The sequence below is a fragment of the Suncus etruscus genome, chromosome X (assembly GCF_024139225.1).
Source record: "Suncus etruscus isolate mSunEtr1 chromosome X, mSunEtr1.pri.cur, whole genome shotgun sequence".
Classification (NCBI taxonomy): Eukaryota; Metazoa; Chordata; class Mammalia; order Eulipotyphla; family Soricidae; genus Suncus; species Suncus etruscus.
The window spans coordinates 88,110,500-88,126,913 of NC_064868.1; positions in this window are offsets into that span (position 1 = coordinate 88,110,500).

The window sequence follows — 16,414 nt, forward strand, 5'->3', positions numbered from 1 at the left end:
ATAAGATGCAGAACAACTCCATACAACAGAAGAAATTGTAAAAGAACCTTAAAGAAAATGATCAGACAATGGAAAAAGTACTCAAAGAATATGAACAGATGAGGGGCCGGAATGGTAGTGCTAAATGGTAATGCATCTTCCTTGCTAGTGCTAGCCTAGGACGAACTGCAATTTTATCCCCCCGGATCCCCATATGGTCCCCCAAGTCAGGAGCGATTTCTGAGTGAATAGCCAGGAGTAAACCCTGAGTGTCACTGGGTGTGCCCTCCAAAAAAAGAATAAGAACATATGGAAATAGAAGTATTTGATAAACTCAACAGAAACAACATAAGAATAATTGGAGTCTAATGAGTTAAGAACTGAGGGTAAAGAGGATTAAATAAGGAGTGATATTGGATCAGGATTGAGGGATGAAAGGATAGATGGATTTCTGAGGGGGGAGGTATAATATATGAGGCGCTATATACACTTTAGGCATGAATTGTTTACATTTTAGGTTTGGCAATCAGAGAGGTGTCCACTGTCTACAAACTCATACCCATATAAAGACAGATATTAGTGATCTATTCTTAGGTTGTTGTTGGAGTCCAGACCCTCATAAACTGGGTCTGAGCTCTTAAGAAATAATTGAGTTAAGAAAAGATAAATAATTGGCTAAGATACAGATTAGGAGAGAAAGAAGGGGAAAACAAAAATAAGAGAGACCAGAAAAGAAGAATGAGTAAATTCAGTAAAAATATGTTAAAAAAGATTGGGCCAGTGGGTCAGTGATCGAGAGTTTTCCACCTTCAAGGCACTTGATCATTGATGGGGGTGGGATTTGCTAAGTATAAGTTTCAGGGTTATATAGTGGCTGGACCTTTTTAGGATAAGCACAGTTTTCATGTCTACAGTATTATACAATGTGATAGTGAGAACTATAAGATGTGGCTACCCTATGTAGTATTGTCCACTGTATCTTAAGTATAGAGGTAACTTTCCTAAAGAGCAACTGACAGAGAGGGCTTTATTTAACATAGATTAAATTGATGATGAAGAAGAATAAAGGAGAAAGGGATAGAAGAAGGGGAGAAAGAAAGAAAAAATCGAAGTAGTAATTAGCAAAAATGTGTTCAATTAGTGGGACCTATAACATAAATCTGTGGTGTGCCATTGACTGTTCCAGTGGTCTGAATGATTATATGCTTTGGGTCCTACTAGAAGACATAAACAAAAGGAAATGGGTAAAATAGAGTATTTTATCAAGACATTCTCATAATGAGCACTGTATATGGATCCAGTATGACTGAACACTGAGGTTTAAAATTAGGGTGTCCACCCATTGTTTCCAAGAATGACTGTGGACATAGAAGCTGAAGGGTTATTTTACACTTGGTAAAACTGAGGTATTAAAATATATTGTTAGTAATTACTACAGCTTAAACCCCGGAATTCCAATCATATTCTGCACCTGGTTCTGTGGATAAATATATTAGGACATTATTATAGACCTTTGTAATTAGAAGTTGATTGCATACCTGTTCACTCTAAACTGCTGTTTCTGTCATTGCTGGTTTAAGTTATAATGGATAGTCGTGGCTTTGTGTTGCCCCCTTCCACTTTATTTGAACACTTCTCCTTGTAATATGCTGGCACCTATGGTGTTTGGAGTTTCTACCCTTTCAACCCTTGCATTTGTTCATGAAGTACCATATGTAAATGTGGTATATATTCTAAATACCTCAAAGAGGTGCTATCATTCTGTATTTATCCTTCTTTTTCTGACTTACTTCATTTAACATAATATTTTATAGATCCTTCCATATTGCTATAAATTCCATGATCATATCATTTTTAAGTGTTATGTAGTATTCCATTATGTACAAATACCACATCTTCGTGATACACTCATCTGTTGTTGGATATAGAGGTTGGTTCCAAATTTTGGCTATTGTGCTGAGTGCTGTAATAAATAGTGGAGTGCATACATACTTTCAGATGAATATCCTTCTGTTTTGGGATAGATACCCAGGAGTGTGATTGCCAGGTCATATGGCAGCTCATTTCTGAGTTTCCTAAGCACCTTTCATAATGTATTTCATAAGGGTTGGACTAGGCAGAATTCCCACCAACAGTAGATGAGAGTTCCTTTCTTACCACATTCCTGCCAAGAAAGATTGGTCTAATTATTTTTGATGTGTGTCATCCTCACTGATGTAAGGTGGTAACTCATTGTTGTCTTGATTTTGATTTCCCTAATGATGAGAGAGGGTGAACCTGTTTTCATGTGTCTCTTAGCCATCTGTTGGTCTTCCTTAGAAAAGTGTCTACTCATTACTTCTACCTATTTTTATGGCTTTATTAGGTTTTGTGAATCTCAACTTTCTGAGTGCTTTGCCCCAATAAGCCACCACCCAGCTCCCAAAGCAAAAGGACACCCTCTAAGTCCCACATCTCCTGCACCATCAAGAAACTACAACCAACACGCCTGATGACTCATGCTTTGTAACCTTCTTCTCACCCTCCCAAATGTGGACTGTTGCATACTACTGATTCATTCCCAGAAGGACTCTCAGTCCAAAGACACGACCTGATCCCTTATGGTTGCAAATTATTTTTCAAACTCAACAAGACCATGGTGTGTGATAAAAATGTGCCCTAAATTTCAGCCCCTACAAAATATCTCAAAACACATAATGGGGAAGCCGATATGTCCTTTATATGTTTAATACCTCTATAATAGTACCTCCTAGTATGTTTATTCCCAAATGTAAGGTAGCAAATTAGATTACTTTTTTTTAATTCCTTTTATAAATTTATTTTTATTTATATCTTCTATGATGTATATATATATATATATATATATATATATAATTTTTCTCCTCTTTAATTTTACCTGTTTTGGTTCTGCTTAGTACAAAACCCTACAAGAAAAAATCTTGCCTGGAATTAAAACTCAGGTAAAAACCATGGAATAGAGATTGTGTAATCTGACATTCTTACTATCAAATGCACCAGAAATATAATATGGCATCATTCCTTTTTTGCAAAGGCATACTAATAAAGGGAAATTTTACATATAGAAACAAGCTCTTATCTACTAGCAATGAGAACCCATACATTTTATAATACAGGGCGCCTCCCACCCTGAACATGTGTCATGTGGACCCAACTTAGACTCCAAGTGATCAAGCAGCTACTGACCAATCCCTAGACCTAGACCCCAGACATAGAACCCGCACAGTTCCCTTGAACAGCACTAGGAACCAAACTCTCCCAGGGAAATTACTAATACTGCTCTAGCACCAAGTTGCACCAGGTTTGATTTGACATTCTGACAAAAAAGAAATGGCGACAATTTGATTTAAGATCTGGTTGTCCTATCTAATCACCTAATGGTAAGATAAAATCAGAAGACATGACATCCTTTGATCTGTTCAAAAACCAAAATTACTAATTACAGAAGAATGACCTTAACAATATTGACTGGGCAGAACTTATCCTTGACTTATAAAAAAGACCCTAGCCTAGGTTTTGGCCTATGACCTGTACAAAAACCAAGGTCTCCAATTCCAGAGGTCTGACTTTGACAACTGCAACAGAATAGAACTTCTGGAAAAACTAATAAAAACCTCTATCCCAGGCTTTGTCCTAGGGTCAGTGCAAAAACCAAGACCACCCATTTACATTTGATGGAACAAAACCTATAGAAATGTAAAGAAAGACTCTGTCCTAGGCTTTGTTCTATGACCTGTGTAAATACCAAGATCTCTAATTAGAGAGGCCTGATTTTATAATCTACAACTGAATGAAAAGTTTCCTGGCACCATAAAATGATCTTAGGGTGTGAAAATGAGAGTGTTGAGTCCCCTGTTTGGGACATCAGGCGGGGAAAATCCAGGAATCTACGCCTGCCCAGTGGGGCCCAACTGTGAAAAACTGCGAGTGCTACCCGTAAATGTCTGTCTACTGTCTTCTTGCATGAAACTCTTGGGAGTGGGGCAAAAGAGGCTCCAGAAAACTTGCTCTCCCAGAGGCCATTTTCAGAGTGGGACTTCAGAACATAAAAACCTGCAGGCTTTTGCAGAAACCGGGTCCCCTGTTTGGGACATCAGGTGGGGAAAATCCACGAATCTACGCCTGCCCAGTGGGGCCCAACTGTGAAAAACTGCGAGTACTACCTGTAAATGTCTGTCTACTGTCCTCTTGCGTGAAACTCTTGGGATTGGGGAAAAAGAGACTCCAGAAGAGCACGGCCGCTTTGCTTTGCTACGCGGCCGTGCACTCTTTCTAAGAAAAAACACCATCGCAACAAGAAGAAAAAATCACACTAAGAACGGTGCTACATCACAGAAGCAAGCATTTCTCTCCGGACTGTCTTCTCTGTTACATGCTTGGGCCTAAGATTTAATCCAGTGTGTGGCTTCATCCACGGAGGACTCCCCTCCCTTAGAGGCAAGTCAGCCCATCCACAAAGGGCGGAGCCAGAGGAGTGTGCTGCCTGCATCATATAGCCAATGAATACCACCACAACACGTAGAAAAACCCATAATACAAGTGTGACAATGGGGAAACAACGCAGGCCAGCATCAGACATAGAGAATGAAGACGACAATTCTGATGACCAGATAATAACCAACCAACTAATCAATCTCTCAGATAAGGACTTTAGACTAGCAATATGGAAGATGCTCAAAGAAACCATGGATAGAGTTGAACAGAACACTAATAAAAACCAAGAAAATATGAAGACAGAAATCACAAAACTCCAAACTGAAATAACATGTCAACTAACAGGCCTGAAAAAGTCAGTAAACGAAGTGAATGACAAAATGGATAAGCTCTGGGACAGGGTATCAGGAGCTGAGAATAGACTTGGTGCTGTGGAAGATGAGATACATAACAATTCCATACAGCAGGAGAGATTGGAAAAAAACTTAAAGCAAATGAGCAGACAATGGAAAAATTAGTGAAAGAATGGGAACAGATGAAAATAGAAGTCTGTGATAAGATCAACAGAAACAACTTAAGAATCATTGGAATCCCAGAGACCCAGGAAGAAAATTTCCAGGAAGAATCAATGGTCAAGAACATAATTAAAGAGAAACTTCCAGAGCTAAAGAATATATTTGATCAAATCCTGCATGCTCGAAGAGTACCAACCAAAAGAGACCCCAGAAAAAATACCCCAAGACACATCCTAGTCACAATGACAAATCCCACAGATAGAGACAGAATTCTGAAAACAGCAAGATCGAAAGGGGAAATTACGTTCAAACAAGCATCCTTGAGATTTACAGCAGACCTGTCACCAGAAACACTGAATGCCAGAAAGCAGTGGTGGGATATTGTTACAAGACTGAATGAAATAAATGATTCACCCAGAATACTATACCCAGCAAAACTCACTTTCCGGTTTGACAGAAGAATACATGGTTTCACAGACAAAAAACAGCTCAGAAACTTTACAGACAAAACCAGTCTTAAGAGAAAAACTGAAAGACCTAATTTAAGACAAGACTAACCAAAAGACACACCAAATTTCTATATAAAGATGGCAATAAATCCCAGGACAATTTTTTCTCTCAACGTAAATGGACTAAATGCACCAGTCAAGAGACACAGAGTGGCTAAATGGATCAAAAAACTCAATCCAACCTTCTGCTGCCTACAAGAAATGCACCTGAATAGTCAGAACAAACATAGACTCAAAAGAAAAGGCTGGAGAAAAATTATCCAAGCAAACAACAACCATAAAAAAGCTGGAGTGGCCATACTAATATCAGATAATGCAAACTTTATATTCAGGAAGGTTGTAAGGGACAAAGATGGACATTTTATATTAATCAAGGGGTATGTAGAGAAGGAAAAAATAACTCTCCTAAACATATATGCACCGAATGAGGGGCCAGCAAAATATTTAATACAACTGTTGATAAATCTGAAAAACAATATCAATAACAACACAATAATTGTGTCAACACTGGATAGGTCAACCAGACTGAAACCCAATAAGAATATACTAGACCTAGACTAGAGTAATGGAAGAAAGAGGCCTAGTGGATATAAATAGGACACTCCATCCCCAGAAACCTGGATACACATTCTTCTCCAATGTACATGGGACATTCTCCAGGATAGACTACGTGCTGGCACATAAAACATACCTCCATAAGATCAAAAGGATAGAAATTTTTGCAGACTACCTTCGCTGACCACAAGGCTTTGAAATTATTTGTGAATTCCAAAGGGACTCAGAAGAAAAAACTTAACACTGGAAGTTAAACAGCCTCATACTCAATAACCAGTGGGTCCGAGATGAAATCAAGGAGGAAATCAAAAGGTTCCTGGAAACAAATGACAATAAAGACACAAACTATCAGAACTTATGGGACACAGCAAAAGCAGTACTGAGAGGAAAATTTATAGCTTTGCAAGCACACATGAGCAAGGAAAAAGTGGCTTACCTGAGTAGCTTAATGACACAGCTAATAGAACTAGAAAGTGCTCAACAAAAGGACCCAAAAGTAGGAAGACAGAAGGAAATAACAAAGCTGAGAGCAGAAATCAATGAAGTGGAAACCCAAAAAACAATCTGAAAGATCAACGAAAGCAGAAGTTGGTTCTTTGAAAAAATAAACAAGATTGATAGACCACTGGCAAACCCAAGAAAGCAAGAGAGAGAGAGAAACTTAATAACTCGTATTAGGAATGAAAAAGGAGAGATCACTACTGATATGACAGAGATTCAAAGGGTAATCAGAAAGTACTTTGAGAAACTCTATGCCACTAAAAATGAGAACCTGGAAGAAATGGATAAATTCTTGGACTCTTATAATCTTCCACGGTTGAAGGAAGAGGATGTAGCATATCTAAACACCCCCGTCACCATTGATGAAATTAAAACGGTAATCAAATGTCTGCCGAAAAACAAAAGCCCAGGCCCAGATGGATTCCCTAATGAATTCTTTCAAACTTTCCAAGAGGAACTACTACCAATACTGGCAAGACTCTTTCATGAAATTGAACAAACGGAAACACTTCCAAATAGCTTTTATGAAGCCAACATCACCTTGATACCGAAACCAGACAGAGATGCTACAGAAAAAGAAAATTACAGACCAATATCGCTGATGAATGCAGATGCAAGATCCTCAACAAAATCCTGGCAAATAGGATTCAATGCCTCATTAAGAAGATCATCCACTACAATCAAGTAGGTTTCATCCCAGGAATGCAAGGATGGTTTAACATCCGTAAATCTATCAACATAATACACAACATCAATAACAAGAAAAATAAAAACCACATGAATATATCAATAGATGCAGAGAAAGTATTTGATAAGGTCCAACACCCATTCTTGATCAAAACTCTCAGCAAGATGGGAATGGAAGGAACCTTTCTCAATATAGTTAAGGCCATCTACCACAAGCCAGTGGCAAATATTATCCTCAATGGAGAAAAGCTAAAAGCCTTCCCTCTAAATTCTGGCACAAGACAATGCTGTCCTCTCTCACCACTCCTATTCGACATAGCACTGGAAGTACTTGCTATAGTGATTAGGCAAGAAAAAGATATCAAGGGAATCCAGATAGGAAAGGAAGAAGTCAAGCTCTCACTGTTTGCAGATGACATGATACTCTACTTAGAAAACCCTAAAGACTCTACCAAAAAGATTCTAGAAACAATAGACTCATATAGCAAGGTGGCAGGCTACAAAATTAACACACAAAAAATCAAAAGCCTTTCTATACACCAATAGTCATAAGGAAGAAATGGACATTAAGAAAACAACCCCATTTACAATAGTGCCACACAAACTCAAATATCTTGGAATCAACTTGTCTAAAAATGTCAAGGACCTATATAAAGAAAACTATAAAACTCTGCTCCAAGAAATAAGAGAGGACACGTGGAAATGGAAACGCATACCCTGCTTGTGGATTGGCAGGATTAACATAATCAAAATTGCAATACTCCCCAAGGCATTATACAGATTTAATGCTATCCCTCTAAAGATACCCATGACATTCTTCAAAGAAGTGGTTCAGGCACTTTTGAAATTCATTTGGAACACCCTCGAATAGCTAAAGCAATCATTGGGAAAAAGAATATGGGAGGAATTACTTTCCCCAACTTTAAACTGTACTACAAAGCAATAGTTATCAAAACAGCATGGTATTGGAATTAGGACAGGCCCTCAGATCAGTGGAATAGGCTTGAATACTCAGAAAATGTTCCCCAGACATACAATCACCTAATTTTTGATAAAGGAGCAGGAAACCCTAAATGGAGCAGGGAAAGCCTCTTCAACAAGTGGTGTTGGCACAACTGGATAGCCGCTTGCAAAAAAATTGAACTTAGACCCCCTGCTAACATCATGTATGAAGGTAAAATCCAAATGGATTAAAGACCTCGATATCAGCCCCCAAACCATAAGATATATAGAACAGCACATAGGCAGGACACTCCAGGGCATTACAGGCATCTTCAAGGAGGAAACTGCACTCTCCAAGCAAATGAAAGCAGAGATTAACAGATGGGAATATATTAAGCTGAGAAGCTTCTGCACCTCAAATGAAATAGTGCCCAGGATACAAGAGCCACCCACTGAGTGGGGGAAACTATTCACCCAATACCCATCAGATTAGGGGCTAATCTCCAAAATATACAAGGCACTGACAGAACTTTACAAGAAAAAAACATCTAATCCCATCAAAATGGGGAGAAGAAATGGACAGACACTTTGAGAAAGAAGAAATACAAATGGCCAAAAGACACATGAAAAAGTGCTCCACATCACTAATTATCAGGGAGATGCAAATCAAAACAATGATGAGATACCACCTCACACCACAGAGAATGGCACACATCACAAAGAATGAGAATAAACAGTGTTGGCGGGGATGTGGAGAGAAAGTAACTCTTATCTACTGCTGGGGGAATGCCGTCTAGTTCAACCTTTATGGAAAGCAATATGGAGATTCCTCCAAAAACTGGAAATCGAGCTCCCATACGATCCAGCTATACCACTCCTAGGAATATACCCTAGGAACACAGAAATACAATACAAAAACCCCTTCCTTACACGTATATTCACTGCAGCACTATTTACCATAGCAAGATTCTGGAAACAACCAAGATGCCCTTTAACAGACGAATCGCTAAAGAAACTGTGATACATATACACAATGGAATATTATGCAGCTGTCAGGAGAGATGAAGTCATGAAATTTTCCTATACATGGATGTACACGGAATCTATTATGCTGAGTGAAATAAGTCAGAGAGAGAGAAAAAAATGCAGAATGGTCTCACTCATCTATGGGTTTTAAGTAAAATGAGAGACATTCTTGCAATAATAATTTTCAGACGCAAAAGAGAAAAGAGCTGGAAGTTCCAGCTCACCACAGGAAGCTCACCGCAAAGAGTGATGAGTTTAGTTAGAGAAATAACTACATTTTGAACTGTCCTAATAATGAGAATGTATGAGGGAAATGGAGAGCCTGTTTAGAGTACAGACGGGGGTCGGGTGGGGAGGAGGGAGACTTGGGACATTGGTGATGGGAATGTTGCACTGGTGATGGGTGGTGTTCTTTACATGACTGAAACCCAAACACAATCATGTATGTAATCAAGGTGTTTAAATAAAAAAAAGAACAGAAAATGAGAGTGTTGGTCCTATGACAGAATGCTTCAAGGACAGAGAAACCCGGTATCTCTTAGGCCAAGGGAATTCCCGTTCTAATTTCCCAATATGTACTGTGCCTTTGCAAACAAAACAAAACAAAACACAATATTTGTTATGTAGTTGCTGGTTTGGATTTTTTGACTGTTTTTTTTGTTTTGTTTTTGTTACTTGTTTGTCTTTTGTAGTTGCTGGGCTTTTTTGAGGGGATCACACCCTGTGGCACTCAGGGATTACTCCTGACTCTGTGCTCAGACATAGTTTCTGGAAGGCACAGGGTACAATAGGGGATGCCAGAATTCGAACTATCATCTGTTCTGGATCGACTGCTTGCAAGGCAAATGCTCTACAATTGTGTTATATCTCTGGCCCCTGGTTTTGGTTTTTGTTCTTTTTTATTGTGGTTGTTTGTTTTGATTTTTTTTGTTTTTGTTTTGTTACCTTTTTTCTTTTTTCCCTTTTTTCTAAATTGATATTTGTAACACCTAGATGGACTTCTCCCAGTTTATTTTACATTTTCTTTTTTTTTAATCTCTAACAGAACCACATAACTTGAATCATCTTTTTCAGCCGCATTAATTGAAGTGTAAAATGAATGATACAAAGACTAGATAGTTATATAAATATTTAGTGGAAATAAAAAATGATCAGACTTAAACACCAAACTCAAAGTCAACGACAACATAATCAATACCTATTCTACAAAAGGCTTTAAAAGTGGGGATTAGTTACACTAGCATTCTGGGGGTAAAGGAGGGAAGATATGGGATGCATGCTTTTAACATTAGTGGAGGGAGAAAAACACCTGTGGTGGAATTGCTGCTCGTTTTTTATCACTATGTACTTAATTACCACTGTGAAAGATTTGTAATTCACTTTGTCCGAAATAAAAATAAAAAAATCATTGATTCCAGAGGCCTAGGAAGTATATTTCCATGAAGAATAAACATTCAAGGACATCATTGCAGAGAATCTCCCAGACATAAGAATAGCATGCAATCAAATCCTGCATGCCTAAATAGTACTAGCTAGAAGAGACCCAAAGAAAAGCACCCAAGACACATCCTAGTCACAATGAGCAACCCCACAAATAAGAATAAAATACTGAAAGCAGCAAAATAAAAAAGGAAAATTACATTTAAAGAAGCATCCTTAAGATTTACAGCAGACCTGTCACAAGAAACCCTCAAGGCCAGAAGGAAGTAGAAATATAGTGGCAAAACTCAATGATATGAATTCTAGAATACTGCACCCAGCGAGACTCACTTTCAGGTTTAAAGGTTCCAAAGCTTCACAGATAAACAACAGCTCAGAAACTTTGAGGACACAAAAACAGCCATAAAAGAAAAACTGAAAGCTCTCCCTTAAGACAAAACTGACAAAGAGACACACTAAATTTCTACACAAAGATGGCACTAAATCTCATGACAATTTTCTCTCTCAACGTCAGTGGACTTAATGCACCAGTTGAAGAGACACAGAGTGCCTAAATGGATCAAAAAATGAATCCAACCTTCTACTGCCTAAAAGAAACACACCTGAACAAACATAGCCAGAACAAACATAGTCTCAAAATCAAAAGTTGGATAAAAATCATTCAAGCAAACAACACCCTTAAAAATGCTGGAGTGGCTTATTAATACCAGATGACATAAACTTTAGACTCAGAAAAATTTTAAGGGACAAATATGGATATTTCATAGTAATCAAGTGATATGTGTAACAGGAAGAAATCACACTACTAAACATATATGCAACCAATGAGAGACCAGTAAAATATCTAATATAATTATTGACAAATTTGAAAGAAGATATCAATAATAACACAATAATTGTGGGGGACCTCAACATTGCCCTGTCACCAATTGACAGGTCAACCAGATTGAAACCCAAGAAAACTATCCTAGCTCTGAAACGAGAAATGATAGAAAGAGGCCTAATATATATTTATACCTGATATAATGTACATGACCCAATGTACATGGGCCATTCTTTAGGATAGACCACATGCTGGCACATAAAGCATACCTCCATAAAATTAAGAGGCTAGAAATTGTGCTGACTAACTTTGCTGACCACAAGCCTCTGAAATTAGATGTGAACTACAAAGGGACACAGAAAAAAACTTTAACAGCTGGAAATTAAACAGCCTTCTACTGAACAACCAGTGGGTCCGAGATAAAATCTAAGAAAAAATCAAATGATTCCTGAAAACAAATGACAATGAAGACACAAATTATAAAAATCTGTGGGAAACAGCAAAAGCATTACTGAGAGGAAAAAATCATAGCTTTGCAAGCAAACATCAGGAAGGATGAATAGTTTAATGACACAGCTTATAATATTAGAAATGATCAACAAACGGATGAAAAATTAGGGAGACTGAAGAAAATAATAAAGCTTAGAGCAGAAATCAATGAAGTGGAAATCCAAAAACCAATCCGCAAGATCCATGAAAGCAAAATTTGGTTCTTTGAAAAGAATAAACAAGATTGATAGACCACTGGAAAAACTCACAAAGAGAGAAAGAAAATTGGTAAGCATGAATAGAAGTGAAAAGGGGAAGATCACTACAGATATTGCAGAGATTTAAGAGGTAATCATAGAATACTTTGAGAAACTCTATATCATGAAACACGAGAACCTGAAAGAAATGGATAAATTCTTGGACTCATAACCTCCACGGTTAAATAAGGAGATTGTAGCATATCTGAACACCCCATCATGATTGAGGATATTAAAATGGTAATCATCTCTGCCCAAAAACAAAATCCCAGGCTCAGATGGATTCACTAATAAATTACTTAAAGCCATCAAGAGGAACTACTACCAATACTTGCCAGGTTCTTTCATAAAATTGATAAAAAAAATATTGGGAACACTAACAAATAGTTTTTATGAAACCAACATCACCTTGATACTGAAACCAGAGAGGAGGTGCTGCCAAAAAATAAAATTTCATACCTATATTCCTAATGAACACAGATGCAACGATCCTCAACAAAATTCTGGCAGATACGATTCAATGCCTCATCAAGATCATTCACGATCAAGTAGGTTTCATCCCAGGAATGCAAGGATGGTTTAACATCCGTAAATCAATCAACATAATACACAATATCAACAATAAGAAAAATAAAATACGTATGATCATAACAATAGATGCAGAGAAAGCATTTGATAATATCAAACACCTATTCTTGATAAAAAATAAACTTTCATCAAGATGGAATGAAAGGAACTTTTCTGGATACAGTTAAGGCCATCTACCATAAGCCAATGGCAAATATCCTCAATGGAGAAAAACTAAAAGTCTTTCCTCTAAATTATGGTACAAGACAAGATTGTCCTCTCTCACCACTCCTATTCAACACAACACTGGAAGTACTTGCTATAACAATTAGACAAGAAAAAAATATCAAGGAAATTCAGATAGGAAGGGAAGAAGTCAAGCTCTCACTGTTTGCAGATGGCATGGTACTCTATTTAGAAAACCCTAAAGACTCTATAAAAAGCTTCTAGAAACAATAGATTCATATAGCAAAATGAAAGGCTACAAAATTAACACGCAATAATCAATGGACTTCTTATACACCAATAATGATAGATAAAAAAGGACATTAGAAAAACAACCCCAATTCACATTATTGCCACACAAACTCAAATATCTTGGAGTCAACTTAACTAAAGCGGTGAAGGACCTATACAAAGAAAACTACAAAACACTGCTTTAAGAAATAGAAGATCACAAAAGAAAATGGAGACATATACCCTACTCTTGGATTGGCAGGACTAACATCAAAATGTCAATAATCCTCAAAACTTTGTGTAGATTTAATGTAATCCTTCTAAAGATATCCATGACATTCTTCAAAGAAGTGGATCAAACACTCCTTAAATTCACTTTGAACAATAAATACCCACGAATAGCTAAAGCAATCCTTGGGTAAAGGAATATCAGAGGCATTACTTTCCCTAATTTTAAATTGTATTACAAAGCAACCTTTATCAAAACAGCATGGTATTGGAATAATGACAAATCCTCAGATCAGTGGAATAGACTTGAATATTCAGAGAACTTTCCAGAGACATACAATCATTTAATTTTTGATGAAGGGGAAGAAATCCAAAATGGAGCAAGGATACCTCTTTAACAAGTGGTGTTGGCACAACTGGTTATCCACTTTCAAAAAAGAGAACTCAGAGCCCCATGAAAAAAGGTCAAATCCAAATGGTATATAGAACAACATGTAGGTAGAACACTTCATGACTTTGAGACTAAAGGCATCTTCAAGGAGGAAACAATACTCTCCAAACAAGTGGAAGCAGAGATAAAGAAATAGGACTATATTAAGTTGAGAGGCTTCTGCACCTCAAAGAAAATAGTGTTTAGGATATAAGAGCCACCCACTGAACGTGAGAAACTGTTCACCAATACTCATCAGATAAGGGCTAATATCAAATATATACAAGAACTGGCAACATAATTATCAGGAAGATAAAAATCAAAATAAATATGAGGTACCATCTCACACCACAGAAACTGGTGCACATCACAAATAATGAGAACAAGCAGTGCTGGTGGAGATGTGGAGAGAAAGGAACTCTTATTCACTGCTGGTGGGAATGCTGTCTAGTTCAGCCTTTATGAAAAACAATATGGAGATTCTTAAAAAAAACCTGAAAATTGAACTTCCATATGATCCAGCTATACCACTCTTAGGGATATACCATAGGAACTAAAAAATATAATTAAAAAACTCTCCCTCACACCTATATTTATTACAGCGCTTTTAAAAATAGCCAGACTATGGAAACAATCAAGATGCCCTTCAACAGAGTAATAGCTAAAAAAGCTGTGGTACATATACACAATGGAATATTATGCTGCTGTCAAAAGATAGATGAAGTCTTGAAATTTTCCTATAGGTAGATGTACTTGGAATCTATTATGCTGAGTGAAATAAGTCAGAGGGAGTGAGATAGTCATAGAATAGTCTCATTCCTTTTTGGATTTAAAAAATTAAAAACATTATTTAATAACCCCAGAGACAATAGAGTTCAGGGCCAGAAGAACTGACTTACAATATGAAGCTCACCACAAAGAGTGGTGAATACTGTTAGGGAAATAACTATGCTAACAACTAGCACGCCAATGTTAAGGAATGAGGGAAGTAGAATGTCTGTCTCAAATACAGGCAGGGATAGGGGAGATTGGAGGGGGAACTGGTGGTGGGAATGTTGCACTGGTGAAGGGGGGGTGTGTTCTGTTTATGACTGAAACTCAAGTACAATCATGCTTATAATCATGGTGCTTAAATTAAGATTTTATTTAAAAAATCATAAAAATATAATTTGGGGCCAGAGCAATGGCACGAGCTGTAAGGTGCCTTGTGTGCACTAACTTCGGGCAGATGGTGGTTCAATCTCCCAGAGTCCCATATGGTCCCACAAGCCAGGAGCGATTTCTGAGCACATATACAGGAGTAACCCCTCAGAGTCTCCATTTGTGGTTGAAAAAAAAAGAAAAAAAGAAAATTTAATAACAAAGTGCTTATGTTTAAAACCAGATTTTGATGTTTTCCCTATCTCTAAACTATTTGTTTTATTTGATCAAAAAATTCATTGATAGTTTAGAAATGCATTTTAAATAAAATTTACTTAAATTTCTAAAACAACATAAATATTTAGATCTTAAAAATTTTGTGGATTTGGGGGATTATTGGTTGATTAATATTCTTATTTTGATCATAATTTTCATCAACATATTAAGTTTTACTTTAGTACCTTTAAAAATGAAATAATTAAAATTAACATTTGACATACTAAAAAAGAAATGTGATTTTTGTGACTAAAGTCTGAACTTTAAATTATAATAGCATTTAGTTTATTGAAATTATTTTACGCATCATGATTTACAATATTGATATTGGATTTCCTGATAAAAGCATCCAACATCACACATTCCAGCAAAGTCAAATTTTAATTTATATCTAAACAACCATAGGTAGCAAGTAGTTACCATTATGGACAATAAAGTTATAGCTACTGAGCTAAAAAATGAATAGATTCATGTTTTATTGTGCAAATATATTGCCTAGATTGGTGGTCTTCTAGGTTACTTTCTGTACCTATTTCCTTCAAAATGGACTAAGTTTTACCAATGATTGCTTTAGCTATTCGAGGGTATTTATTGTTCCAAATGAATTTCAAAAGTGCCTGATCCACTTTTTTGAAGAATGTCATGGGTATCTTTAGAGGGATCGCATTAAATCTGTACAATACTTTGGAGAGTATTGTCATTTTAATGATGTTAATCCTGCCAATCCATGAGCAGGGTATGTGCTTCCATTTCCCTGTGTCCACTCTTATTTCTTGGAGCAGAGTTTTATAGTTTTCTTTGCATAGGTCCTTCACATTTTTAGCCAAGTTGATTCCAAGATATTTGAGTTTGTGTGGCACTATAGAATATGGGAGGAATTACTTTCCCCAACTTTAAACTGTATTACAAAGCAATAGTTATCAAAACAGCATGGTATTGGAATAAAGACAGGCCCTCAGATCAGTGGAATAGGCTTGAATACTCAGAGAATGTTCCCCAGATATACAATCACCTAATTTTTGATAAAGGAGCAATAAATCCTAAATGGGGCAAAAAAAGCCTCTTTAACAAGTGGTGTTGGCACAACTGGCTAGCCACTTGCAAAAAATTGAACTTAGACCCCCAGCTAACATCATGTACAA